General features: G+C 54.1%; 1 protein-coding gene and 1 non-coding gene across 2 annotated transcripts in view; both read left to right on the top strand.

The window, feature by feature from the left end:
* Rab31 (RAB31, member RAS oncogene family) overlaps nucleotides 1-27,770 on the top strand; it is a 116,910-nt gene that overhangs the window by 25,779 nt on the left and 63,361 nt on the right. The window lies entirely within an intron of this gene.
* On the top strand, nucleotides 8,413-8,559 carry LOC111813723. Its single transcript, XR_002818896.1, has one exon. It is a non-coding gene; the product is annotated as a small nucleolar RNA SNORA62/SNORA6 family (small nucleolar RNA).

Genomic DNA, 27,770 nt, shown 5'->3' with positions numbered 1-27,770 from the left:
TCTGACCTTTGTTGTAGATCTTTGTTGCAGTTATAATCTTAGCACCTAATGAAGTTCAGGTACAGATCTACAAAGTTTGGATTTATCCAACTGTGCCTGGTTTGGGTCTGGCTGCTTTGCTCAGCTCCTTCCTGCTGCTGCCCTTGGGAGTGAAACTGTGGTGCCCCTCTTGCAAGTTTTTCTGCTCCTGGACTAGCTGGGTGGTTCTGTCCCCTACACTCTCTTCAGGGATTGCAGCTGCAGGGTTTCACCCAGGCCTATATGCCAGGCCTGAGCTGAGTCTGGAGGGGACAAGGTGGTGTAGGGGGGAGAGGCAGCTCTCCCACACACTCACTGGACCTGGGCTAGGACTGGATCTGGGGGTTCCCGGAACACTGCAGAAATTCTTCCTCGGCATGGGGGGGGATACTACAGAGTCATGGGGGACATCCCAAGGGGGTGGAAGAGGGTTTCACTCACTCTGTGCCTGGGTGCAGGGTAGCTGGAATCTCTCCCACACACTCACTGGGCCTGGGCTAGGACTGGGTCTGGGGGTTCCTGGAACGCAACAGAAATTCATACTCGGTCGGCGGGGTGGGGAAGCTCTCCCACACACTCACTGGGCCTGGGCTAGGACTGGGTCTGGGGGTTCCCAGACATGGCAGAAATTCCTTGGCAGCCAGGGTGGGGGAGGTGCTGCGGAGTGGTGAGGGAGTGTCCCAATGGGGTAGAAGACGGTCTCACCCATGCTGCACCTGGGCTGGGACCAATAGGTCCCTCCAGCGCATGGTAGCTGGAAGCTCTCCCACACACTCACTGGGCCTGGGCTACGACTGGGTCTCGGTTAATTAGTTTTGAATAGTGTGCCAAGGTGACTTTTAGCTTGGTGGATTTCATAGAGGAGGGATTCTGCTGTAGTGACAAGGTTGAGCCCAGGAAGATGCCAATCAAATGCCATGCAGAGGGCAATTCCAGGGTCAGTTTGGTTAAGTGGCGCCTGTTTGTCATCATAGCTGATGATCCCAACTGCTTTGGTACATGACCCACTCCAGCCATGTCTTGGCTGTGAGCTTTCTTGCTCAATATATCCGTAATACACTGTAAACACAATGTGATGTTAATATATGGTTATGTTGAATATGGTACATGAGCATATTTATTTAGGTTGTAGTAGAGGTTGAGTGGGTGGCAGAACATACAGAATTTGAAGCTGTTTTCTCTTTGTGAAACAGTTTTTCCTTCGTGAACTGCTTGGTTTTGGGGGATCGGGTTACCGCCTATCTGTTACTGCTAGTGAGCAAAGGACTGCTGTTCTCCACCATTCTCTTCTACAGAACTGTCATTGCGAAGTGAAAGTGCTTGTGCTTGTTATTCTGCTCACAGCTCAGCCCCGGTGGTCGCGGTAATAGTCCTGGATTAGAATTAGGTTGCCAGGAAGGCAGAAGATTGCAGGCAAGAACAAATTGTCGCCTTCCTTTTGTACAAGTGCCAGTGATGGTGGGTGGCCATGCGTGGAGGGCCCCAAAGGTCCCATCTGCAGGGAAGCCAAGTAATCTCTAAGTAGGTCACAGGGTTCTAATGGACACTCCGCCCCTTCTGTTTCCTTTAAAAGCTCTTGCTACTGAGTGGTCATGAAAAGTGTTCTGTCCACTAACAACGTGGTCCTGGCCACCAGCCATCCTCCTGGCAGTAAGAGGATGTTTGTTGTCATGACAACCCCTAAGGCCTTTCTTGGTGAACTAGGTGCAGCTGCTCCTAGGGGTGTGGCTGGGAAGGCAGAGAGCACAGCCCTCGTCCCAAGGGTCCAGTGGGAACACAGGGTGCATACAACCTGCTGTGGGGCGGCCCAGGGTGGGGATGGTGGGGTGACGATGGAAAGAGGGATTTGACCTGGTCTGTTTCCTGGTGTGAGCCCTTTCCAGGGCTCTGTGTTAATGAGAGGCTGGTACCCAGTGGCCTGTGGGGAAGTCTGGGTTGGGGGCTGCTCACAGGAACTACCAAGACATTGTAGCCCCATCTCCTCCTGATGCCTGGTGAGATGAGAGAGGCCGAAGGTTGAGCTGATGACTAGTGCTCGTCAGTCCTGCCTGGGTAATGGGGTTTCCGTAAGAACCTGGAGAGCCCAGTTACAGAGCTTTCAGAATGTAGGCAGTCCCTAGAGAGGACCAGGAACATTCTGCCCTTTCCTGGCCCGTGCCTCCTTACCTGTGTTGTTCACAGTGTCCTGTATCATGTACAATGACCATTTGCCATGGTTGTGACCTGCCCTAGCAAAGGCACCACACCGGGAGGTCGTGTGGATTCACATCTGTGCTCAGATGTGTACTTGGCAACCTGCCACTTCTGCGCCTGAGTGGGATGGACAGCTGGCCATACTCCAGGTAGACAGAGGCAGAGCTGGGCAGAGTGACAGGACCCCAGCTGGGGTCTTGCTGGGCATTCAGGGAGAGCCTGCCGCAGAGCCAGCTGCAGAGCGCTTGGAGTCGGCAGAGTGCTTGAGAAGAGGGACCTGCCTGCTTCACGGAGGCCATGTTTTTCCAGATACAGACACTGGGAAGAATATCAGCGTAAGGAAATGGTTTGTCCTTCCAGTATAGTGGCGTGGAGTGTAAATACATTGGGCAAATTTCACTGATTTAAGAATTTGTGAGAATCGAGACACAGAGCCCAGAACGGCTTTGCTCCTCTTGCAGTGATGTGCTTCAGCAGATGGGCCACCCAGGCTGTCAGGTCATTCTTCACCTACCGAGAGGAAAACACAGCTTTTAAGTTTCTCAAATTCACCATTTTTAAAAAGATGCGGTCTTGCTCTGTTGCCCAGGCTGGCCCCAGCCTCGTGGTTTCAAGGGTATCCTCTTGCCTCAGCTTCCCAAGCAGCTGGGACTACGGCAGGCACCGTGCTCTGAACACACTATGCTGGCTCTGATCCAGGCTAAGCCCAAGGCCTATGCCGTGCCTTCCATGTGGCAGTCACGTCTCCTTTGTGAGCTCTGTCAGTGTCGGGCTGGCTTGGTGGCTGGTGAGGGCAGCTTGTGGCCCATGATGCCTTTATGCAGGCCCAAAGGGAGCGCTCAGCCATCCCCATGGGAGGTGGGAGATGTGTGATCCCTGGCCCTTCCAGGACTTGGGGCTCCCAGCCTGGTAGCTGGGGACCCTACAGGGTTTCTCCACCACTTTTCATTCTAAGACGGCCGCTGCCAGGTGGGCAGTGCGTTGCCTGGGCTCAGACGGACACTGTTGGAGTAGAGGCTTACCCGAGAACCTGGACTCTAAGGGAGAGAGTGGGGGTAGTGGGGGGGCTCTGATTCCATCCAGACTGCTATGGCATTGGCCCTGTGGGCCCCTGAGATTTTGTCACTCTTCCCCTGAGCTGTGTGGCAGTCATAGCACAGCGACCTGGGAGCACCCAGGGGACCATGTGCAGTGAGTTCTTAGTGGTGTCAGCTTGCCCCACCCTCTCCAGGATGAGCCTGGACGCTGAGGTCGTCTGCTTTCTGAGACTCCCAAGGACGAAGCTCTGGGTCATACTTGTTGTTGTCCAGGATGACACCACTTTATGGTAAAGGTAGCCTCACTTCTCCAAATGCTAATTTAAAGATCTTGTTTGTGAACTGTGCCCACCAGGGGTGACTCAGACATCACCCCACGTCTCTGAGCTGCATTTGACTGTTGCTGGATTAAAGGATAAATGAGACCGCAGTGTCCTTGGGAAATGACACCGGCAGCTGCTGCCTAGTGTGTGGCCCCCAGGGGCACTGGTGCCTGTGCCCTGCTGGCCGATAGCAGGTGCCCCCGGGCTCCTTGTGGAGGAAGCCACAGTCAGCAGGTTCCTGGCCAGGTGTGTCGTGTCAACACTCTGGGCATCCTGGGGTGTGGCAGACTCCAGAATTGGGCACAGCACTGAGGGACTAAGACAGGACCCTCCTGGGACCAGAGGGACAGCCGAGGGCTGAGTGGTCCTCTTAAAGACCAGAAGGGGTGCTGGGAGGAGGCGTTGAGCTTGGCTTCCTAAGTTGACAAGACAGGAATATTCCGTATGCTTCCTTCATAGATTTTCTCTCTTTCTTTCTTTGTTTCTTTTTTTGTGGAACTGGGGATTGAACTCGGGCCCTTGCACTTGCCAGGCAAGCGCTTATTCTATTGAGCTATCTCCCCGGCCCCTTGTTTTCTAATGAAATGTGTTTTTATTTGTAGATGTTGTAGATGGAGATCACCTTTATCAAGAGTAATGCAGACAACTCTGGGAGAGTTTTCCCAGGGTCGGGAGCATTCAGTCCCTAGAACGTACCTCTCTGCTTTTCTTTCTGGTCCCGAAGAGAGAACCAAAGGCCGTTGCACTGAGCTGTACCCATACCCCCACTTTTCTCTTTGTTTTGAGACAGGGCCTCACTAGGTTACTCCTGGTGGCCCGCAGCTTACCAGCCTCCTGCCTCAGCCTCTTGAGTAGCTGGGATTATACACGTGGCCACCATGTGTGGCTTACATAGACTTATTTTTGCTTGAAATCACTTATTTCCTGGAGTTTGCGACTCTTGTGTCTTCTATTCTGTGTGTAGCTTTCTCTCTGAGACGTTACTAGCATGGTCACCTGATGCTCAAAGAATTGCAGCATTCTTGGAAGCTGCCAAACAGTGCTTGTCATTGCCTACAGCAGACATAGTGGGTGTAACATCGGGGTTCTATTTATTTTGATCACTTGGAAATAAAATACTGCGTCCAGCCCAATAATAACACCTGAATGTTTATGTAGGGCATATTTGAGAAGTGTTTTTCGATTATGGGCTTTTCCTAGTCCGTTTCGCAGTATGTGATGATGACATTCATGGTGGGAGTGGGGGCGTGGTCTCGGCAGGTCCTGATTCCCTTCTTAGCGCCTCCCTCCACTCCTGCCATCCTCTCGTGGTCTCCTCCCTTTGGCCAAAGGTCCACCTCCCTGTGGCCTAGTTCCAGTCACTAGCTTGCGCTGTACGTGACTTAGGGTTTGGGTTGAGGCCATCGTGGGAGGAAAAGCAGACGCACGAGCTCGTATGGCGCGGCTTCTCTCCCTCCGACCGTCCCCAGCCGCCTGCTGCGCTGTGCTCCCTGCAGGCAGGCGCGGGAGGCGTAGCCGTGAGGGTGGGCCCCGAGCTCTTCTCCAGCTTGAGAAGCTGCTGCGAGGTGGGAGCCGTGGCCAGGGCGTTGCCCGCCACCCCTCGCGCGCTGAGGACTCCTGCTCTGTGGGAGCCCGTCGGAGACTCGGTCAGCCCTCCCTGCGCCGTGGGGACCCAGGCCTCGCGTGGTCCCGGGCCCAGAGCAACTCCGAGCCACGCGCGCTGCGGCCCCGGGTTGTGTTCCCCTTCGCTGTGCTCCTTCGCCGTTTTCTTTGGTGATGGATTTGCCTTGCGAATTCCTTTCTGCACCCTCGTCTTTATCGCTCTTTATTCTGTGTCCTGTCGAGCAGTTTGTAGTAAGCGGGAAAAATGACCTTGTGACCCTGTTGAGACACCCTGGCGACGCCGGGCCGGGGCACCTGGCTCCAGCCCGTCCTCAGCTTGGGCCCGTTTTCACCTTACGGCCAGAAGGATGCAGGAAACCCGCGGCCCGCAGTGCTGGCGTCACAGACAGCTGAAGACTGGCTGCCTTGAACAGCAGTAAAGATGAACTTTCAGCTGGATGAGGAAGGAAAGGGAGAGCAGGTGCAGAGAATTAAACCAAATCAGTGAGATTGAGGGCGTTACTGTGGACCTCAGGGAAAGAGGAGGCCGCTGGGAGGGCGCGGGAGGCTGCCAAGGCAGCGGACTGGCGACCGAGGGGATAGACGCCTGCAGGTCACAGACGCCACGCGGCCTCCGTGAGAAGCGAAAGTCTGAAAGACGTGTAAGGGGAGAGTGGCAGCAGTACAGCCGCGGCGCAAGCTTGCCTGTCCCGGAAGCACAAGGTCTTGAATTTGATTCCTGGTACCAACAGAAGCCTTCTAAAAACCCGTTAGTAAAGCGCTTAAATCAACAATAAAAATTGTGTGTTCTTAGAATATACTACACGCATGGAGAAGCTCTGCAGAGCCCGCGGCTGGGGTGGGGCAGGAAGGGTGGTGGGCGAAGGCCGGCGCAGTGTGTTATGTGCACCTGCAGAGCGGCCGCGGTGTAGCCGCTGCTCTTTATAACCAGTGTGCACTAACTAAAAAAAAAAGATGAGAGCCAGTCATGGTGGCGCATGCCTGTAATCCCAGCACTCGGGAGGCTGAGGCAGGAGGATCATTGTGAGTTTGAGACCAGCCTGGGCCACAAAGTGAGGTTAAGTCCAGCCTGAATTGCATAGCAAGACTCTTTCTCAGAAAAAAAAAAAAAAAAAAAAAAAAAAAAAAAAAAGGAAGAAGAAGATGTGGAACAACAGAAACAAAACCAAAAAGAACCCCACAAAAGAGAAGTTCAGGATCACACAGCTTTACTAGCACATCCCACCAGACGTGCAAAGAGAAGGGAACACACACTATCATTTGGAGGTCGGTGTTTCCCGCATACTGAAACCAGAGACAAAGATGTTAGGAAGAAAGAAAATTAGAGACCAGTAGCCCTTGTGATACAAATGCAGAAATCCTTAACAAAATAATAAGCTGAGCCTGAAAGCATATTAAAAGGAATTCACTCCGTGACAAAGTGAGATTTTCCTTATGCTTGCAAGCGATTAAACAAAAGAAAATCCACCCACACATGATACATGAATTGAACAGGAACCAGAAGCAAAGCCACCAACCCCATGGTCATTTCAGGAGATGCAGAAAGGGGCGTCGACATTCTGACACCGTTTCATGATAAAAACACTTAGAAAACTAATTTAAAAACTAGGAGACCTGCTTCAGATGATAAAGAGCACTTATGCAAAACCAACAGCCAGTGTCCTCCTCAGCAGGGAAAGGCTGAAGGCTTCTCTGCTAAGATGGATGAGGAAGACGATGAGGATGTCCCTGCCCCCTTAGCCACGCCACATCACCCAGACTGGCTAGCCAAGGAAGTCAGGCAATGAAAAGAAGTGAAAAGCACTGAATTAGAAAGGAGGAAGGGAAACTTCATCTGTAGACGATCTGATCTCGGATGTAGAAAGCCTTCTAGAATCTGTGAGATGCGCCTGGCACTCATTGGTTGAATTCAGCAATGTCACAGTAAGGGAACATGCACAAGCTCTGCTCCCTTCTTAGCACCAGTAGTGAGCACTCTCAAGTCACAAGGAGGAGCCTGTGACAGAGCATCCAAATGGGTAGCGTGCTTAGGGATAGATAGGTCCAATCAAGAACAGGATTTGTACAGAGGGAAAGGAGTGAAATTCCGGAAATAATACCGAGCACATCTAAGGGATGCAGATGCATCCCAGGTCATTGACTGACTCCTGCTGATTCACTGAAAATGTGATTGGAAGTTGTATTTTTAACTTAATAAGACAAGATGGCAATATTAAAGTGATGAGCAGAGTCAGTATGATTCCCTGGAATCCAAGCCCCTGTTACAGGAATAGAATGCACACAGCATCTTAAGAGGTCAGAATAACTAAAATAATCTTGAACAAGAACAAGGTTGGAGCACTCCAACAGTAATAATCGAAACAGCGTGACACTGGCGTGAAGGCAGAGTGGCCAGTGGAAGGCCGTAAGAGCTCATAAATAATCCCATACGGCTTGGCTTGCTGAATTTTGGACAGGAGTGCACCATCATCTAGCAGCGAAAGTGATAGTATTTTGAAGGAATGATGCTGGAACAAATGAATGTTCACACATGTGGGTTGAATTACTGAGATCCTTAAAGAGCTAAATCTATAAAACTTGTCGAGGAAATGTATAGGGCGAGGTCATCCTGACTTTGAATTTGGCAGTGAATTCATAGACAGGACAACTGAAGCAGACATGGGAAAACACCTGACCTGAACCGTCACAGGGAAACCCTGTGCACCAAAGAACGATACTGAGAAAGTGAAAAGGCAGCCTGTGGAACAGGTTGTCTTCAAAGCAAATTTCTGCTGAGGGGGTAGACGATGTGTAAAGCGCACTGACAGTTCATCTCCAAAGAACCAACTGCTTGATTAAAAAGGAGCTAAGAATTTGAGCAAACCTTTCTCCACATATAGAAAAAGTCAGGCATCGCATGAAAAGACACTTCAACCTCACTAATCATTAGGGAATTAAAACCACAGTGAAATATCATTTCCCATCTACTGGGATGAATATTTATTTATTTGTGGTACCAGAGATTGAACTCATGGCAGTGGTGGGATTTGAATCCATGCCATCGAAATGACTGGAGCCTAAATCCAGTGCCTTAGACCACTCGGCCATGCTACCGCCCTGGATGTAATTTAAAAAGGAAAATAGTGAATGTTGGCGAGGCTGTGGAGAAATGGGTACCTGGTGTCCAGTGGTGCCGCCTTTGTGGAAAAGATTCCAAGGTTCCTCAAAAAGTTAAAGCCATTGCACATTGTTAGAGCCTGGGGTGAGGCCCCTGGTGGCCTGTGGACCCACAAGTGTAGGTAGTGCGCTACACGAGGGGCAAGGCTTTCGCTAACACTCCACTCCGGCCCAGTGGGTGGAGCTTGATAGTAACCCTTGCTACAGGTACAAAAAAATAAAAAAGTTGAAGGCAGGGCTGCAGGATGCAGCAGTTCCTCCCCTAGCTATGCATGCGCAGGGCTGACAGCAGGGGCAGAAACCAAGACTTGTGCGTGAATCGCAGCCCTGTCACAATCGCCAAAGAGACGGAAGGAACTGCAAGCCCATGAACAACGGTGGAGAGACAAGGTGTTCACACACGTGCAATGAAAGGTCACTAAGGTGTGAAAAGAAAGAAATACCAGCACAACGTGAGTGCAGCTTAAGAACATGGAGCAGGATAAAAGAAACCGTGTACACAGGGTCCCAGGCACTCTGTGCAGGTCCATTTGTGGGAAATTTCTGAAATGGATAAAGCCCCTGGGGCGGAACTCTGCCTCGGCCTTGGGGTGGGCGGGTGCTGAGTGGGGAGTTACTTGGGGCGAGGCAGCTGGCCTGGGGGACTGAGATAGAGATGTTGGCTGCACCACACAGGAGTGCACGAAGGGCACCAGCGTGTGGCTTGAACGTGGCTAGTTTCGTGTGGTGTGAGTTGTCCTGCTTTGTAAAAATGCTTGATACAGTGCACATGTGAGTCTTTAGGGGCCTTAGGGAGGGTTTAGGTCATCAGTATTCAATGTTTCTGGCCTAAAGCACAGCACATGTAACTCCAGGTCAGCGGCGGCTGCACGGCACGGAAGATGCCTGGGGACGGCCTGAGCCCTAATGAGGCTTCTGCCCAGGCCCTCGGGAGTGTCGCTAGGAATCTTAGATGGAGGTGATGACCTAAGTGTGGGGAGAAACTGCTGGGTTGAAAGGCCCGAGCACACAGCAGGCCTAGAGGAGGCCACAGCACCAAGCCCTGTCTCTTCCACCTGGATCAGAGGCGTCGCATTTGAAGGCTGTCGTACCAGTGCGTGGCATAGGATGGTGGCGTTTGAATGACATGAGGAGCTGGGGGAACTGCCACAGTGACCACGGTGAAGGGCCTCCTTTGTTTTGTGCCTGTACTTGTGATTACATGGATGGTTATTTTTAAAACGCAGATGTCACTGCAGATCTGCTCACAGCCCGTCTTGCTGGCTGGATCCTCAGCGTTTTCCTCTCCTCCAGCACGGATGCTCCTCGCCGTGTGATCCGCAGCTTTGAGGCTTCTCCTGTGCTGGCACTGAGCTGCAGGCTCAGCTCATTCAGGATCATCAGAGAGGTCCTCGCAGCCGGGCTGCATCTGTGCGCTTGTACAGAGCCATCCAGGAGGAGATCTGAGTTCTGTGCTTTGACCCCACTGCCAGGCTGTGTCTCCGAAGACTTCTGCTGCCTGAGAAGGCTCCTGGGAGGGCCCAGGCTGGTGGCTCCCCACTGTACACCTCCCCTCTTTCAGGCTGTGCTCTGTTCTGATTTGGCCTGGGTTTGCTACCTATGTCCTGGTGGCCTCCTGCGGTCTCTGACCTGAAAGTGAAAGAGGGTGGGAAAAGCTGGGGAGTAACACGGTCAGGAGTGAGGCACAGCCCTTTTCCTTCCCTCTGCTTGCTGCTACCTTGTCTCCCTGCCTGGGAACTGAGCTCCAAAGGACGGAGGAAGCCGGGGCTCAGAGCTCTTCTCTGAGGTCAGCAGAACGCAGGAGGCTGCTGCTGTGTCCTGGGGTCGTCGGCCTCAGTGGCTATGTGTATGCTTCTCCTCTGAGATCCCAGTAGGTAAAAATGTCCCCTGGTCCCGGGCAGGGCTGCTGGACGTGCACTTGTGGGGGGCCAGCCCTTCCCAGGGAAGGACAGCAGTGGGCCAGAGTGCACTGGCCCTGGTGCAGCCTTGGGGGCAGTTCGGGTGAAGCACCATGTTCATGGTTGGAAAGCTCAGCTCCAATTTGGCTGCTTCGCTTGCTCTTAAGGTCACGTGGGGGCAGCGCAGAAGTCTGTGGAAGTTTCCTGGCTGCTGCTGTCACCCAAACCACTAAGTGGAGGAGCATTTCTTTCAGTTCATCTGACCAAGTTGTGGTCCATGGACTTCTGGCCAGGTCGCCTATATCTAGTCTCTCTGCCTGTTTGGGAGAGAATCACATAGGATGGGGTGGCGTGTTGTTGCTCCCCAGTGCTGAAACACCAGCAGGGCGAAGGGTCGGCAGGAAACAGCAGCGATGACAATCCCCCTGGGGTGGGCCATCACCTCCCCGGCGCATTTACACTTGCTGTTGTCAGTGGTGTTTTGTGAAGGAGAAGGCAAAAAGGCGTGCTCCCTGGGAGAGGAGACGTACCGTAACCTTCTACAGCCCGAGCTCTATGAACGAAGCTGTGTGCCTGTGTGGCCGTGTCTTTAAGCCATGACGTTGGCCGCAGTGCTGTGAGGAGCAGACAGGCAAGCCGGAGGTATGGCCAGGCAGAGGCGCCAGGTCCGCTAGGCCCTGAACGCAGCTGCAGCAGCCTTTCCTGGGCTGCAAGGTCGGCCTCTCTGCGAGGCCGGAGGCGTCCTTGCGCTGTCTGTAGCTCTCCACCCTGATGGTAGAGCGGTGCAGCGCTTCGTGACAGTGCGGGTATAAATAATACATGCAGCTGCAGCTTGAGCTATTCACGTGAGAAACAGTGCTCAATGGCGCGGTGACAAAGGGAGGGCCCACGCCAGGGGTTGTGGCCAGACTTGAGGGGACACTTCCTCCTGCGTGGGGGCAGGGTCAGGCATTGGAGTGGGCCCAGCAGCTTCCAGGACCCCCCAGGGACGGACAAAACCGGAGGCGGGTGCAGCCAGGCCCCCGGAGGAGGGTGCAGCTCGGGCTCATGCCTTTGCTGCTGGGTTGAACTCCTCTCCGCGCTGCACCCCGCATCGTCTGCCCGCTGCTCACAGGGACCTGGCCCGTGCCCGCCTCCTGCTGCCTGCGCAGGCCAAGCCCCCGGCCCTCACGGCTGTGCTTCAGCTGCTCCTCACTTGCTCTTCGGTGTCACCAGCGGGCTCCTCTGACACAGAGCTCTGAGACCTGGCTGTGCGGATGGCAGTTATGGCTGGCAGCTGCATATTACTAGTCAGCTGGATGTTGCTGTGGTAAAGGTACCTGGAGTGCCGGCTACTACCGAAGAAAAGAGCTTTTATTTTTGCAGTACTGGGGCTGAACCCAGGGCCTCTGCACTGAGCCACGTGCCCAGCCCTTTTACTTACTTTCTTATTTTGAGAATCATGCTAAATTGTTCAGGCTTGAATTTGAGACCCCCTAGGGCCTCCTAGGGTGCTGGGATTACAAACATGGGCCACCACACCGACTGAAAGTTTTTTTTTTTTTTTTTTTTTATTTCGGAGAGTCAAGCCCAAGATTGGGCAGCCTGTGGTGCTGACCTGTGTTGAGGATGGGGCCAAGCATGGGGGAGTCTATGTGGGGTGAGCAACCCTCCAGTTAGGGAAACGGAGCAGGATGACCCTGTGCTCCAAGGCCCCTTCTGCCCACAGCCCCAGTGACCTGCAGTCCTCCCACAGGCCTCATCTGAGGTCCAGAACCCCCACAGCCCCTCCCTGGGGCCCATGCCTTTACATGCGCACCGTTGGGGGACACTGCCCATACTCAGATTTGGCACCCCTGATTTCTGCACTCAGAGGGTACTGCAGCAAGAAGACCCTGGCTGGAAGGCACTTCCTGAGGGTCTGCTTGTGCGTGTTGTGGTGCGGCAGGGCCTGAGCACAGGGCCACCCGTCTCGCTGACACACAAGTATTCACACACTTGGGATGCGCAGAGGTGCCACAGGGCTGGGCATGTTTGGCTGGCACTCTGCAGATGCGTCCTCCGGGCAGCAGAGGCCCATTTCACCTGACATGGGGCTCCCAGGGCACCTGGTGCTCGCAGTGACTCAGCCAGGGTAGTGGGATTCTGTTAATAAGCACATTCTGCACACTCCCCCCTCACCTCTCAGCACACACAAAGGAGATGCGCATCTGGATCTTGGGCGTCCACCGTGGATTTCAGACATCTGCTGTGCTTGATGCCAGCTGGGGGTCAACTTGTCACCCCAGCTGGACTAAACCAGTGTGGTGCTGGGTGTGGGAGGCCCTCCTGACGGTTGTAGCCAGCAGCATGAAAGGTAGAATTGGAGAAGAGAAGCTGTTGGGAGCAGTTAGGGAGGCTGTTGGAAGCCGCTGGTTCTCCTGGGCTGTGCTGCCGGAGGACCTTCTCTTGCTGACTTTCCCGATAAGCTTGGCTGTTCTCATCAGAGGAGGAGCTTGGGACCTTGTAGCTGAGGATGGCTGCAGCTCATCTTGGGGCGCTCTGGTCCTTACCTTGATTATTGCTTCCTGGCTCCCGAGGGGAAGATGGTGCACCACTCGGCCTCTTGGAGAAGCTGGTCATGTTGGCTTCCTGATGGGAACTCCGCTCTCTTCGTCGTCAGAGGAGCTCGGGACCTCACTGGTGCTGAGGACAGCTGCGGTACTTTTCTGGGGAGCTCTCTGGTCTTTACCTCGAGCATTGCCTCCTGGCTCCAGTGCAGATCCCTCCGCTGCTGGCGCAGATCCTTCACCCCGCTGGCACAGGCTTTCTAGCTTCCGCCACTGACCTTTGGGCCTTCCCAGCGCAGATCTGTGAGACAGGCCCGCATGCAACATTGTCCTGAGCTCTAGGCCTCCAGCTGGACTCATGCAGGACATTGCTGTGGGACCCAGGACCTTGGCTGGGGTCTTGGTCTGTAGTGTGTGGACAGATGTCCTGCCCTCTTTGTACATGATTCCTTGAGTGACTACTATAAAATAATTTTATAAGATGTGTCCTGTATTACTCTGCTCTCCTTGCCAAACCCCAAACTGTGACATTTGCCTACAAACCTTACAACACTGTGCAAAAGAAGTGTTTGAGCTGGGGTGTTGTCATCAACCTGTCTGTTCTCACTGGCAGAAAATTAAGTGTATAAATGAGTCAGAGTCACTTGTTTATGGGGAGTGAGCAGCCTGTGCCTTGCTTTGAGGCCTTGGTTCTGTCCTTTTGCAGCCCTGGACTTGGATGTCCCTCCGGGCCGGCTTGCCAAGCTCCCCGAGGCTCTGCTGGCTTCCTCAGGGAGAGGACCGTGGAAAGTCTTGGAGTGATGGGGAAGGTGGCGGATGTGGTGGCTGGGACTTGGTCCAGTGCATTTCTTCAGGTAGCTGGAAGGCCTCGAGGCTCTACCTGTAAAGTGGACATAGGGAGTCCGCAGAGACACCACCCAGACCGAAGGCAGTGGAGTCAGGGCAGGCTCTGGGAGCCATGCACCTTTAGTCTTCCAAGAGGAAGGAAGCTGTGGTGACGGCGAGGAGCCTGTTCTGGCACAGTGCTCCTAAGCCATCATTTGTAAGTATGAGGGCTCTGAGGGACAGGCGAATCCTGCAGGCATGAGCGGCCTCACCCCAGGATAGGAGGGCTGCTGGCCCCATATGGCCACTGCCACTGGGTCACTGTGCATTGCACTGTGCCCGTCAGGCCACGAGCCCTGCAGCATGTCTTCTCCCCACATGTTCATGTCCAGGGCCTAGAGATAAAGGCGGGAGGCCCGGGCCTCTGCTAGCCTGCTGCCTGGTGTGTGATGGAGGGCTAAGGCTGCGATTGCATCTGTGTGTGCGACTGTCCAGGGCACGGGCACCGGGACGGTGTCTGGCCTGAGGCTGGGAGCCCAGGGTTCCAGGTGCACACGGCTCCGGCGCTCCCCGGAGCCTTTTCCCAGCTGCCATCTCGTCTTCATGGGCTTGTGCTGAGGATGAGATGGGCATGCCTGTGGCCGGAGTGCGGCAAGGTTCATGCTCGGCCTTCCCTCACTGCTGCTAGCAGGGTGGATGTTAGCAGGAGCCCCTCGCGCAGACTTAGCGCCCCTCTCCCCAAGCCCCTGGCTGCCTTCTCCTCAGTTGCCCTTGCTCACACTGCCTTGTGGTGGCTTTGTCCCAGCTGGTGTAGGTAGGCACCTGCTGTTAGGGCAGCGTCTGTGTCAGTGTTGCGGCCCCAGCCTGTGACAGGAGCTCCCCACGTGTGGTTTCCAGGGTGTTCTGTGTAAAACCAGGCTGGGCTTTCAGATCAACGATGTGCTTGTGGCTCTGTGGTGTCCCACCGCTGTGAGGAGCCTGTCGGGGCCGCTCGCCGGCTTTCTTCTTTGGCCTTCACCTTGCCCTCCTCTGAGGAGCAGTGGAGGGTGCCTTCAGGACTGGGGCATGGATTCCCTGGCATTACTGTTGTGAGAGGGCATGGGCTGGGGCCACTGCTGGGAACTGTGTCCGTGTCTGATGCTGCCGTGTCACCTGCCCTCGGTGTACCCTGATGTACCCACATTTTGCCCTTTTCAGGACAGCCTGGGAGTGTGCAGGAAAGGCCATGGGCTGCTGAGCACTTCTTGGTACGATTTCTTCCATTAAGAGTAATACCACAGCCTTTGCTTTCTTTCAAAGAGCATAAAGCGGAGGTGAAGGTGTGTGGTGTCTTCTGTTTTGGTTGAGTTTTGTGAGTCTTTTCAAGGCATGGAGAAGCACGGGATAACAGGAACTTTCACCCAGGAGCACACCCTTGCAGGAGATTTGGGGAGAGGGTGGACAGGCTGCAGGGCTTTCTGGTCCCTGACCCCAACTGCCCTCCGATTGGGCTCCCCTCCCTTCTTCCCGGCTGCTGTCCTGATGGGCTGTCCAGGTCTGTTGCACCGGGCTTGATGTAGTCACCTTCATGCAAGCAGGGTGAGTCCCAGAAGAGGATGGTGAGAAGCCATCCTTAACTGGCCAGAGCAGCGAGGGAGGAGGAGAGCAGCCTGAGTAGACCCTGCCGCCCGCGCCACCTCCCCGGGCCACCATTGGCCGTTCCCTGTTCCCGGCACTGCCCTCCTGGGGCTGAATGGTGCTTGATTCACCAAGGCCTGAAGCAGGTACTGCCTTGGTTAAGGGATCACGGCGACAATGAACTGTGCACGACATGGGCCCCGTGGTAACAGACCTGCAGTTCCTGACCTGGTTGGTGTTCGTTTAGCGGGGTTGATAGCCTCCATTTTATCTGCTCTGCAGAACCGAACACGGAGTGTAAGCCAAGCCTCAGCACTGAGCCGTAGCCTGGATGTGGCAGACACTGGCGTTTCACCCAGGTCTCTAGCATCTGTGATAGTGCAGGTGCCTGGTCGGTGCTTAATAAAAATGCGACATGTGTGGACAGCCTTAGGTGGCCTCTGTCTCCAGTTTAGTTTCTATCTAATCTGCTTAAGGTTCTGCCACTGGGTGGAGTGGACTAAGCTCCCCAGCAGTGATGGGAGTGGCTGTGGCCTTGGTGACCTTTGTCTTTTGATCTCTGGGCTGTGTCCTATGTGGCTCCCATCTGGGTCTGCTCTCCGTGTTTCCTTCTGTTCTCTCTCCCCCCTGCCCACTTTTGTTTCTGGGTCATTTCTCTTCGGAGGGTCCAGGTGGGGAAGCAGAGCTACCGTGCACATCGTGGGCATAGACACTGACTGCGGAGATCGAACCTACAGCGTCGCGTGGGGAAGGAAGGCCAGCAGAGGTCGCTGAGGGTGGGAGAAGCAGGTGCAACTACAGAAGCACCTGGGGGCAGGCTTGGCTCTCGAGGAAGCAGGAGGGGTTGGCTGTCTTGCAGCGGGGGGTGCTGCTGTGGCCTAGGGGTTGCACTGGTGGGCAGCCACTGCCAGACAGTATCCTGCCGTGTGCCAGAGGCCTTCAGGGTGCACACAGTGTCACCTCCGAGGGTCCTCTGTTAGGCACTCTGAGTCCAGAGCTTACAGAGAAAGGGCTTTTGGGAGGAGAGGCTCAACCTCAGACGCAAGGTCACTCGGATGACCCAGGATGGGGCACGCTGTCTCAGGGCAGCAGCGTGTGTGGAGGCTGTGTGTGCACAGCTCGTAAGAGAGCTTGGTTAGCACTGCGTTCAGTTACACAGAGCAGAACAATGAGAGGTCATTGTTGCCCTCAGCCCTAATGAACACCAGGTCAGTACCCGCAGGCTACTCACCACTACAAATAAGCACTCAGCTTGGTCAATCAGCAGGTCGAGGGCCTGGGTTGCATAGTTACAGGTGTATGTGGGTGTGTGTACACGTGTATGCGCATGCATGTGTGTGCGCATGTGAATGTGTACAGGAGTGTTTTGTGTGTGTGGGTGCATACGTGTGCTTCACTGGGTGAGGGCAGACGGTGAGAGCCCTGTGTCGGTTGGGGTTCCTGGGGAGCAGGTAAGGGGAGCAGAGGAGGGCAGGGGAACAGGTAGACAGTTTATGGGGCAGTGACAGCCCCAGCTCCATGTGTGTCTGGCTGCCGGGACTCTCCTGGTGCCCACCCTCTGCTCTTCTTCCCTCCCTGCCTGCCTCACCCCTGCGCTCTCCTGCCCATCCTGGCTGATGCGTCACTGTGATGTCAGATGAATGCCCAGCTCTGGACCATCAGTCCTGGTCAGGTGTCCTTTGTGTTCCTGTCCCTGCACTTCTGTGTGTGCGTGATTTCCAGCGTCCATGGAGCAGGAGTTCTGCCAGCTGAGGGCAGAGTGTGTCTGGGACGGGCCGGCAGTGCCCATGTACTGCCCTTGGCAGTGCCGTGTGGTTGGGCCTCGTGACTAAGGGGCTCTGCGCAGGTTCTGTGGGGCAGGGCACAGAGCTGGTGATCTTGGCGGTGTGGGGTGGCGTGTGTGGTAGTCATGTCAGAAAAAGGACAGCTGCAAATGGGGTGAAGCGATCACAGCAGGCCAAGCCTCCCAGCAGTTTGCAGGAGCTGTACTGATGGTTCCTCAAAGCACCGCAGAAACGTGTCCCCGATGAGCTCCTAAGAGCTGTTCTGAGACCTCCCCCGCCCGGTTTCCTGATGGGTCTTGGAGCTGTGCTGCCTTCCCTGGGTTCTGGCCCTTAGGAATAGCTGCTGCTGAACTACTACACAGTGGCTTCGTCTGGTGACCTGGGTTTACCACGAGGGCTCATCTCATCCTCAGTGCATTTTGTCAGGTACAGCAGTGCAGTGCTGTCCTTTCCCACAGCCCAGAGAGCGGGTGAGTGTTCAGAATCGCTGCCGCCAGAGCGGAGCCTGGACGCCCTGCCCGCGCTGTCCCGGCATCTGCTACGGGCCAACCGCCCACACTGCTTGCCGCCCTGAAGCGTGTGCCCTCACCTGCACCGTGGGCTGGCCCTGCTGCACTGGGCCTCCCCCCTTGCAGACGCAGCGTGCGCGGGCCGAGTCAGTGCCCAGTAAATGCCTCTGTCACAGCTGTGTCGGCTGTCCACTGCTGGGCCATGAGTGTCCCCCAGACCTGGCGGTTTAAACCACACCTCTTCTTGTGGGTCAGGAATCTGGGCGTGGCCGAGCAGTTCCTCCTGCTCCGGACCTGCCGCCAGGTTACAGTCCGTGTCAGGTGGGATTCCGGTCACTCCACAGCGGAGCTGAGGCGCCGTCTGCTTCCACACTTCTCTGGCCACTGTAGCAAGACGCGCTGCTTGGAGCCTATGCTGGGCGTGCCCTGGGGCCAGGGCCTCTGGTCCTGGAGCCCTGCACAGTGCTGCCCATCGCTTTAGGGCAATCCTGTTTTCTAGGCTGCAGCCCCCACGTCCTGGCTCTACAGGGGCCTGAGTCTCCCCGGGCCAGGATCACTAGGAGCTATTTTAAAAGTTGTCTACTGCAACTGTGATTGGTATTTGTCCTGTTTTGCTAGATCTGAACTTAGGACCAGTCAATTTTGTTCTGTAAATGTTATAGTACACAGTAGTAAAAATCCAAAGTTTGGAGCCGGGTGCCTTCATAAAGCATGCATTCCCCACAGACACAGTCCTGTCTTGCTCAACAACAGCTTGTGAGGAAGGCAAGGCTCACAAAGAACAGTTGGCAGCTTTGGCAGGAAGTGTGATTGAAGTAAAAATTGATGTCAATCTTTTCTTTCTTTTCTTTTTTTTTTTTAACAGTTAAGATCACACTTTTGAGGGCTTCTTAGATAAACTGAAACTTTCGCTTAGCCCAGAGTTTGCACACTGGGAAGATTGCTCTCTGGAGATGCCAGGAAGTGGCGAGATGGCATAGGAAGGCGGGCGAGGCAGCTTAGACCTCGCTCATTCCACATTTGAAAACTGGTGTTCTCCTTTTCCTTGGACTCTCCAAGAAGGAGGCAGGAGGAGAGAGCTGCATGAGGAGAGCGAGGAGCGTCTGGGGCTTGTGTCTCCTCTCTCCTGATGGTGTCAGGCCTCTGCTTTCCTCAGAGCTCAACAGTGGCAGGTTCTGAGGCATTGCCAGGGCGTAGGTGGCACCCCACCATTGCAGTCCAAGTGTTCAGGGCCCAAAAGCCCTCCAACTCCAGGACGAAGGGAGCAGAGGCAGAGCGCTAGGAAGGACAGCACTGTATTCTATGGGGACTGGATTCTTTGGGGTGGAGTATGCATTCTTTTCAAACACTCATCCCAGAGCCTGAGAAGTTTGAGCTGGTGTCCTCCCTTTGACACATGTCCTTAAACAAGTGGCTTCATTTCTTCAGCATGACCAGAGACATGAGGAGAGGAGCTCCTGGGAACACCTTTCCGCATGTGGCATCCACAGAGCACCCACAGGCTTCTGGTGGTGGGTGGGCATGGCTTCACAACATGTATGTGCAGTATGTCCAAGGAGACAGAGATGAAGATGTAACAATTTGGCACAGGATTTAAAACTTTTGTGTGAAAATATACAACTGAAATGATACAGTAATTGGCATTAGGAAATTGATACATAGATTTATCATCCTATTCAGTGTATCTGGAGAAAGATCTAGAAGATAAGCCTAAAGAAAACCTCGGAACAGAAACTCAGAGAGATGAAAAAAGATGAGAACAATATAAGGCATATGCAATAAAGTGATCAATTTTAATACAGGCGTCATGGTGTCTTAGTTTTTCATTTTTGGGGGACTAAATTCCTGATTCCCAAAGTTAAAGAAGGAAAGATTTATTTTAGGTCACGGTTTACAGAGGTTTCAGTCTGGCTGGCTCCAAGGCAGGGTGGCCTGGCAGAGGGCATCACAGGGGAGAAACTGCAGGCAGAGTGGGCAGGAAGCAGTGAGCGGCGGCAGCAGCAGCAGAGGGGCAGCAGCGGGGGCAGCAGCGGGGGCAGCAGTGGGGGCAGCAGCGGGGGCAGCGGCAGGGGCAGCAGCGGGGCAGCATTGGGGACAGCAGCGGGGGCAGCAGCAGGGGCAGCAGCGGGGCAACATTGGGGACAGCAGCGGGGGCAGCATTGGGGACAGCAGCGGGGGCAGCACTGGGGACAGCAGGGGGTAACACAGGGGGTCTCAGCAAGATAGAAGAGATTTAGTGGAGCAAAAGCAGGATTGGGGGCTGGGCCCGGAACCACAATCACCCTGCCTCTGCCCCCTCAGCGCTCCACCACACCCAGGGGCAGCAGCAGCGTGGACAGCAGCGGGGACAGCAGCGGGGGCAGCAGCGTGGACAGCAGCGGGGACAGCAGCAGGGGCAGCATTGGGGACAGCAGCAGCAGCAAGCCTTCCTTTCCCTTTTATCCCATTCAGGCTACCAGACTTCTGGGTGGTGCCACTGGCGCCTGGGGTGGTCCTCCCCGTTATCCACACCCACAACTATGCCCAACCAATCAGTGGAGTAGTTTAGTTATTACACCCTCAGTCCACATTCGCAAACCTTTAACCCCAGTATCACACAACCTAGATCCAGCCACCTCAGAAGAGCCCCACCTATGAGTGCATGAGACTTTGGGGGGCCATCTAGACAGAAGTCGTAACACAGGGGGTCTCAGCAAGATAGAAGAGATTTAGTGGAGCAAAAGCAGGATTGGGGGCTGGGCCCGGAACCACAATCACCCTGCCTCTGCCCCCTCAGCGCTCCACCACACCCAGTTTGTAAACAAGTTTTAAAACTTTTTGTACAATATATACCTTTGACACATTTCAAAATAAGCATAAATGAAAGAATGGGAGTATTGCTTGTGGGAGTGAGCCAAAGCTTGCTCTTACATTTTCCTTTGCTCAGATAATTTTATGGTCTCATTTCTGAAATCCAGTAAAATGCCTGTTGCAGAGGGGTGGCCTGGCCCCCAGGGGAGCGCTGGTGTGGGCGGGGCAGGGTCCTGTCTCCCGCCTGTCTACCTGCACCACCGCACTGGTGCGCATGCGCACTTCCCATGCCGAGTGGGGCCACCTGGCCTCCCTTTTTATGTACTTAGTACAGGGTCTGCAGGGTCTCACTACACAGATGGGACTCGTAGTGATCTTCCTATTTTCAGCCCCCCAAGCGCTGGGCTTACAGGCGCGCTACCACGCCCAGTCCTACTTGCTGTCTCAGCATGCCCTGGGGGTGGGCTGGCACGGCCTGCTGGGGCTCAAACCCCAGTCCCTGTGTCTGCCTAAGCAGCACCTGTCCCCTTCTTGAAGGGCTGCTGCAAGCCCACGTGAGGTGATGAGAGTGGGCCTCTATACACAGGCGCCGGGGCCTGTCTGAGCTGCTCTGGTCCCTCTTGTACCCCCGATACAGTTTACTTCTTCTTGGGTGAGGTCTTCCCATCTCTGCTGGTCTGTTTGCACCAACAGCGTACCACGTTTCCGGCCTGTGGGCTTCAGATCTTGCCAAGCGGGGAGCTGCGGACGTTTCCACTCCAGGCCTGTTCATCTCCAGAGGTGCTACTGTAAATGCTTAAACTCCTTTGTGTGACTTGTATGTTTAAACTTAGGTTTGTAAGCAGTATTTTCCCCAGCCCCAGCCCAGTGGGCAGAGAAGACAGTCTACTAAATCAGACTCAGGCAGAGTCCACCTTTTTTTTTTTTTTTAAATGTACTTAATACAGGGTCTACAGGGTCTCACTACATAGTTCGGACTCATAGTGATCCTCCTGTTTTCAGCCTCCCAAGTGCTGGGATTACAGGCGTGTACCAGCACATCCAGTCTTAGCACACTCCAGGGTGGGGTTGACACGGCACGCCGGGAATTGAACCCTTGCTGCTGCACTCTGCCTAAACAGGCGCTTTAGTCCACTGAGCTGTCTGGCCTGCCCTAGAACCCATCTTTTTGAACAAGAGAAAATTAGGTTCCGTTTGTATTACATTTTAGCTCCCATTTATGAATGGATTCTATTTTATTAGGGGGGGGGCTTGTTACAGTCTTGCTATGCAGTTCAGGCTGGCCTTGAACTCACTCTACAGCTGAGGCGGGCCTCAAAGTTATGGTGATCGTCTTGTGTCAGTCTTCCGACAGCAGGCATGCGCAACTCCCAGCTTGTCAGTGGATTTTAAGCCTTCTGCTATAATAGGTACTTTGGAAGCTCTCCAAACGTAGGCCTAAGTGGAACGGGGGCCTGTTCCTGTAATGTGCAAAAGCTCTCTCTGTACGTCATGTTTCCCTCGGATCGTTTGTGGTCTGGTTTCTGAAACGTAGTACAATGCCTAGAGTTGAGTTTTCTTGTTCAAGCGGGTAGGAAGGGTGAGGCATCTTGGGCCAGCATGAGGTCTGCTCACACTGGCCACCAAAGGATGGCATGTGGAGCATGCGGTGACGAAACAAGCATGCTGTGGCCCGGAGCTCACAAGCGTTATCTGCCTGTGTGGCTCGGTGGTCACTGAGATGTGTAAGCCTTGAGCCCTTCACGGTGAGAAAGTGTCTCCCTGGGAAGATGTCCTGCTTCTCATTGGGACTGGTGTGCCCCACGGCCATGCTGTTGTGGAAAGGGGAAGGCAGGACCACAGGTGGCCGGGGTGGTGCTGCTGTGGGCCTGGGGTAGTGTGGGAGCGATGACCCGGAGCCCTTGGACATCCCGTGGAGAACACAGCATGTCCACACAGGGCCACTGGCTCCCGTGAGGGTGTCTGGCTTGTGCTCCTTGCTGTGGCACAAAGCCAGGTAGCGGGGGCCTTCTCCTCCCCCACCTCAGCCAGGTTTTATGGAGCGCATGCCACGTGCCAGGGGCTGCTCCAAACCTGGCAGAGCACAGCCAGCGTCCCAAGCCTGGTGGCTCCTGCTCTGGTGGCAAGGGAGGCGGCCTGGATCCCGGGGACCCGTGCAGCAGGGGAGCTGGCTTTCTTTCCCTGGCTGCCTGGAGAAGGTGGCGCTGCCAGGGACCCACCTGACTGCTCTCTCTCCGCTGTTCCCTGGATGAGACCAGGCGGGTGCTGTCTGCCAGTTTCCTGGGGTGCTCTTGGCTTCGCCCAGCTTAGGGGCCAGAAAGGCCCAAACCATTCACTGTCCTTGTTTGCCTGGCTGTCTCTGCAGAGACCACTCTGTCCACACAGTCCAGCTGCCCTCTACCGCCAGGTACCGTAACTCGAGACTATCTTACTGTCCATTGCTGTTCAAGACGGCAAGACCTCATAGAGCCAAGCTTCAGTGAGACCCTTAGCCAAGCGACCGCACTCAGGGTGCTCCTTGAGTCTGGAGGGGAGCTGCTGCTGGTGGTGACGTGTGGAGCGCTGTGAGATGAGAGTGACCAGGGTGGACGGCAGTCTCTTCTCGGTGCTGCCTTGATCTCGTCAGGGGTTCCCTGCAGAGCTGAAGTGACTCCAGGCCTCTCTCAGATCCAGCGAGATGCTCTGTGTGGAGGTCACAGGCGGGACAAAACTCCTTGCAGAGAAGGCGCTGAAATAATCAGATGCTCCGAGGTGACAGACAGGTCTCCAGTGTAGTGTGGTTTGCTTTCAGATTTTCCTGTTTTCAGTTTCAGTGCAGCACTCATGAAGTTACATGAGCTAGTCAGTACTTTCCTGAAGACAGGCCTTGAGGTGATTTTCTTGTCCGATTGTAGTTCAGTGGGACATTTAAGGTAAGGTAAGATAGGCTCGGCTGCACTGTATCAGGCAGGCTAGGTACTAAGGCAATAGTAGCATGTTATTCATTAATGAGTCATGCACTCTTGCATGTTTCTCCTTATAATACTTTCAGCTGAGGCTGGATTTGTCGGGACATGACCCCATCCTTAGTCAAGAAGCGTCTGTGTCATCCTGCCTCTTGAATATCCGTGGTAGGAATAAAATCAGAGCCTAAAAGATCACTGTATTTTGCCGTAATTCGTTTGACTCATAGTTCATTTATTTAAATCATTTTTCATTTTTGTAAATCATAATGCAATGATTTTTTTCTGCTCAATTTTTCTCCTTTAATTGCGTTATTTGGAGTGGAGTTTCCAGAGCTGTGGTCTTGCTGTAGTCTGTAACTTCCCTTTCTCCATCTGAGATGCACTGATGTTTAAAGTCATCCTCAGGGGACGTCCTCATTAGTACCCTGGACTCCACGCTTCAGGCAGAGCTCTCCAGAGGGGCCGGGAGCAGCGGCGCCCCTTGAGTCTGGAGGGGAGCTGCTGGTGGTGACGTGTGGAGCGCTGTGAGATGAGAGTGACCAGGGTGGACGGCAGTCTCTTCTCGGTGCTGTCTTGATCTCCACAAGGTTCCCTGCGGCGCTGAAGTGACTCCAGGCCTCTCTCAGATCCAGCGAGACGCTCTGTGTGGAGGTTACTGGCGCATGCACGTGGGAGCAGGACTAGGCAGTGGCAGCGCCTGCCTGTGAACTCCAGTTCTTTACCTTGGAGCAGGAGACTGACAGGGCGTTGCCACAGTCTGGGACAGAGGACGGACTTGAGCTTGGCTTTCACCAACAGATGGTGTCTTGGGTTTTATAAGACAGCAGCCGGAAGTTGTGGCCCTGATTGCACAGTTGCATATTTACAATAAATCATAGCCGGTGGTTGCTCCCTGAGGGCCGTACAAGGTGTGGGGGTGCAGACTGGAGATCGGGGTCCCCGCGAGTCGATGGAACGGCTTGCTTGGTCTTGTACCTATCTATTGCCAGTCATACAGAAGAGAAAGTGGGGTGCTTTGGTGACCCCTGGGGAAGGGCTCCATGGAGGTTGTACCTGGGCCACGGAATCAGAGCTGGGTCTGTTCTCTGCTCCTCACAGGCAGCAGGGCTCCCTGCTCATTGCTGCTCACATCTCTGCAACTCTGTCTCTCAAATAGGAGGCTCTGAGGCCTCGGAGTCGCGAGCAGTGAAGCCAGAAAGCACTCAGAAGACATCTGTGAGTTCTAGGAACTGGAATTTTTTTTTTTTTTTTTTGAGCTGTCTACACTTGGCAGGGAGGTTGACCTAACTTGGTAAGAGCCCTGAGGAGACTGGATGGGCTTCAGAACGTTTGGTCCTGACTCTGCCAGCCCACTGTGAGGCCTTCGGGAAGGCACACAGCTTCCTCTTACAAAACTGGAGAACTGAACAAGAGAGACAGTGACGGTCTTAGAATCTCATAAACGGAGAAGGTGTGCGGGGATGCGCTCCATTGAGCAGGGCCACTGAAGACAGAGTGACTGTCAAGCGGGTGGGCTGCAGGAGCCCCCCACTTAGCCACCTCCCAGCTAGAGGGGTCTGCCTTCATCCTCCGGCCTGCTCCATCTCCTGTTCTCCCTCTGTGTTTGTACATGTGGCTTCTGTGACTCACTGGGCCTCTCCTTTGTTCCTGTGTGTGTGTGTGTGTGTGTGTGCTCGTGTTACTTGCTGTCTCCGTGGGTCTCAGTCCCAACACACTGAGGCAGGGAAAGGGCATCACAGTGCCCAAGGCACAGGCTCTCCTGGCTGCTAGGGGCAGGGCCTCCCCTGGTGGCCAACTGAGGAGTAGCCCAGAGCTGGGCCACCCAACACAGCTGCCAGCCAGCAGGGTCCTTTGGCACTGTTCTTTGCAGGAGTGTTTCCTTTTTTGAGACAAATCAGAAATTTGTCTGTCTTCCTGTTAAGGGTAAGAAAGAGAAGTGCTGAGATTAACTGGTTCAAAAGGTGGAGCAGGCTGGAGGATGAAGGCAGACCCCACTAGCTGGGAGGTGGCTAAGTGGGGGGCTCCTGCAGCCCACCAGCTTGAAAGTCACTCTGTCTTCAGTGACCCTGCTCAATGGAGCGCGTCCCCGCGCACCTTCTCCGTTTATGAGATTCCAAGACCATCACTGTCAGAGAGACAGAGCAGAGAGAGAAATGGCGTGCATTTGGCTGGCAGCGTGGTGACTCGGCTGCACTCTAACCCAGCTCAACGCGCTGGGTTAGAAAAGCAGGGCGTTTGTAGGTGAGCCGTGGAGCTTTTAGTTTCTCACCATGGAGGGTGTTTTGAGGGTCGGCCTCACTTGCAGACTGGCTCCGCTGACTGCTCTGGGGGCCTGAGTCACTTGTCGGAGCAGAGCCCTTGCTTGGATGGAGTAAATGGACAGACACCAAAACAGCAGCCTGGGTGGGGACATGTGGGTGGCTGGGGACTGTAACTCAGGAGCCAAGGATGATTGAATGGAGGCCCCCAAGCACGGTGGGAAGGCCCCGGCAGCGTGGCAGCTTGTGAAGCAGCTTGCTTTCAGGGGGTGGCAAGGGACATCAGCTTATCCTGGGAGCGGGGCCGTGTTTCTCCCATTCCTGGTGGCATGAGGAAGGATACCTGCCATTTCCTCTGGATGTACATGTGGGAACATGGCCCTGTCTGTAGGAAGGGGCTGTGGGGTCTGGGGCCCTTTGGTCACCCTTGGGCCCTGCACAACTTGCCCACTGCAGAGAAGCTGTGTTGGCCTTGGCCTTTGGGAGCAGGACCCTTGGAGGGCCACACGTCTAGGCCTTGTGCCCCTGATTTGTGGGAACTGTCCACAAACAGAGGCATGGGGAGGAATATGAATCATCCAGACTGCAGGTTGGGATTTTCATTTTCATTTCATGTTTCAATATCTGAAGAAAAATACATTTCCCCAAAGTTTCAACATTTTCTCCTTGGTCTTTGGCTTTTTGTAATTCAAGAGAACTATACTGCTCTCCCTCCCTTCCCTTGCTAAGTGGATCTTGGGTCTTGTTGCTCATCCGTCTCCCACGTCTCCTCAATTCCTTGAGGTACACACGTCCCGGCAACAGGTGCTTCTGGTTGCAGAAGTTAACTCCTGCATCTGGCTCCTGCTGCCTTGGGAGACTGGTTCTTACCTACTGGGGCAGTGGCTGGACCTGGTACCACTCTCTGAGTGACTTTCTAGTTTCTCTTTTGCAAAAGTTTCATTTCCACTGTCATTATTTTGTCTTTTAAGTGGTTGCTCTTATTTTCTGAATGATCTTTTAAAATAGCCCCCTGCTGGGCTGGAGAGATGGCTCAGTGGTCTAAAGCACCTACTTAGAACACACTTAGCTAAAGCACAGGGACCATGGTTCAATCCCCCAGCACCACATGCCAGTCAGCCCCGCCCCCTGGTGGGCTGAGCTGGCCACACACACACACACTCTAAATAAAATGTAAAAATAAATAAATAAATAATTAAAAAAAAAATAAAAAATAAAATAGCCCCCTGCTGTTTTCTGGCGAGGATCGAGGTCTGAGTTTTCACAGCTGAATATTTATTTGTAAAAGACTAAAATGCAAATTGAAAGCTCCATTTGCACTGGGGCTCATGGGCTGGCACACACATGGCCTTTAGTTGGGGACCCTAATACTAGATTTGGGGGAATTTTTCTCTTGCCTAAGCTTATCTGGGCTTGGAAGGCTCAGGGACAGCACCTGGCCCTCTCCTGGTGTGTGAGATTTTCCCAGCCCAGGTTCCTAGACGGTCATCGCTCTCTTTCTTCCTGGGGCTCCAGGGTAAGTTTGTGCGCAGCCAACAGTGTCCTTGTTTCCCGGGATCTGCAGGCACCAGAGGTGTGCTATCCACCGGGCCCCTCTTTCCAGTCTGGGGTTCACCGCTTCTTGCTCAGGCACCACCTATCCCCCTGGATCTGTGGACACTGCTTGCTGAGGGTGGTCTTTGCTGTCCCTTTGACCTTGTGAATTGGTGTCTTTTACTTCCTGAGCCACTTTGCAAGTGTTAAGCGAGGTGTGGAAGTAAACACATGTGTTCATTTTCTCCGTGTGCAGCTGGACCGCTGGCCTAATCAGCTTTAAGGAATTGTTGAACAGAGAAAGACTTCAGACAGGACCTTTAGAGGATTAGGTCTAACTGGAGATTATTGTCCAGCCTTCAGAATCTAAGGAGAAAACATTAGAAATAGAGAGATTAGAACTCACTCTGACCTACCGGGTGACACCTATGGAAACAGATTTTTTTTTTTTTTTAGTGCTAATAAGGTTTTAAGCAAAATCAATTCTGTTTCTACCAAAGCAACATGCTGCTGTATGTAGTACCTGAATCCCCCACCCCTGTTTCCAAATTTCTGGAGATACGCAGGCTGTGAGCAGGCTCCCCCTAGATTACTGATGTAAGTGAAGCTTACTTGTACCATGCCTCTTTGCCTCCTGTGAAAGCAACACAGGTTCATCGTGGACTTACCAGCGAGCGCTTCGCTCATGCCTTCCCAGCCCCGTCCTGTCGTCTGGGGGGTGTTCACATTAGGG

The sequence above is a fragment of the Octodon degus genome, unplaced genomic scaffold (genome assembly GCF_000260255.1).
Source record: "Octodon degus isolate 3935 unplaced genomic scaffold, OctDeg1.0 scaffold00216, whole genome shotgun sequence".
Taxonomy (NCBI): domain Eukaryota; kingdom Metazoa; phylum Chordata; class Mammalia; order Rodentia; family Octodontidae; genus Octodon; species Octodon degus.
Note: the sequence above shows the minus strand (reverse complement) of the source record. Positions and strands in the feature narration are given on the sequence as shown.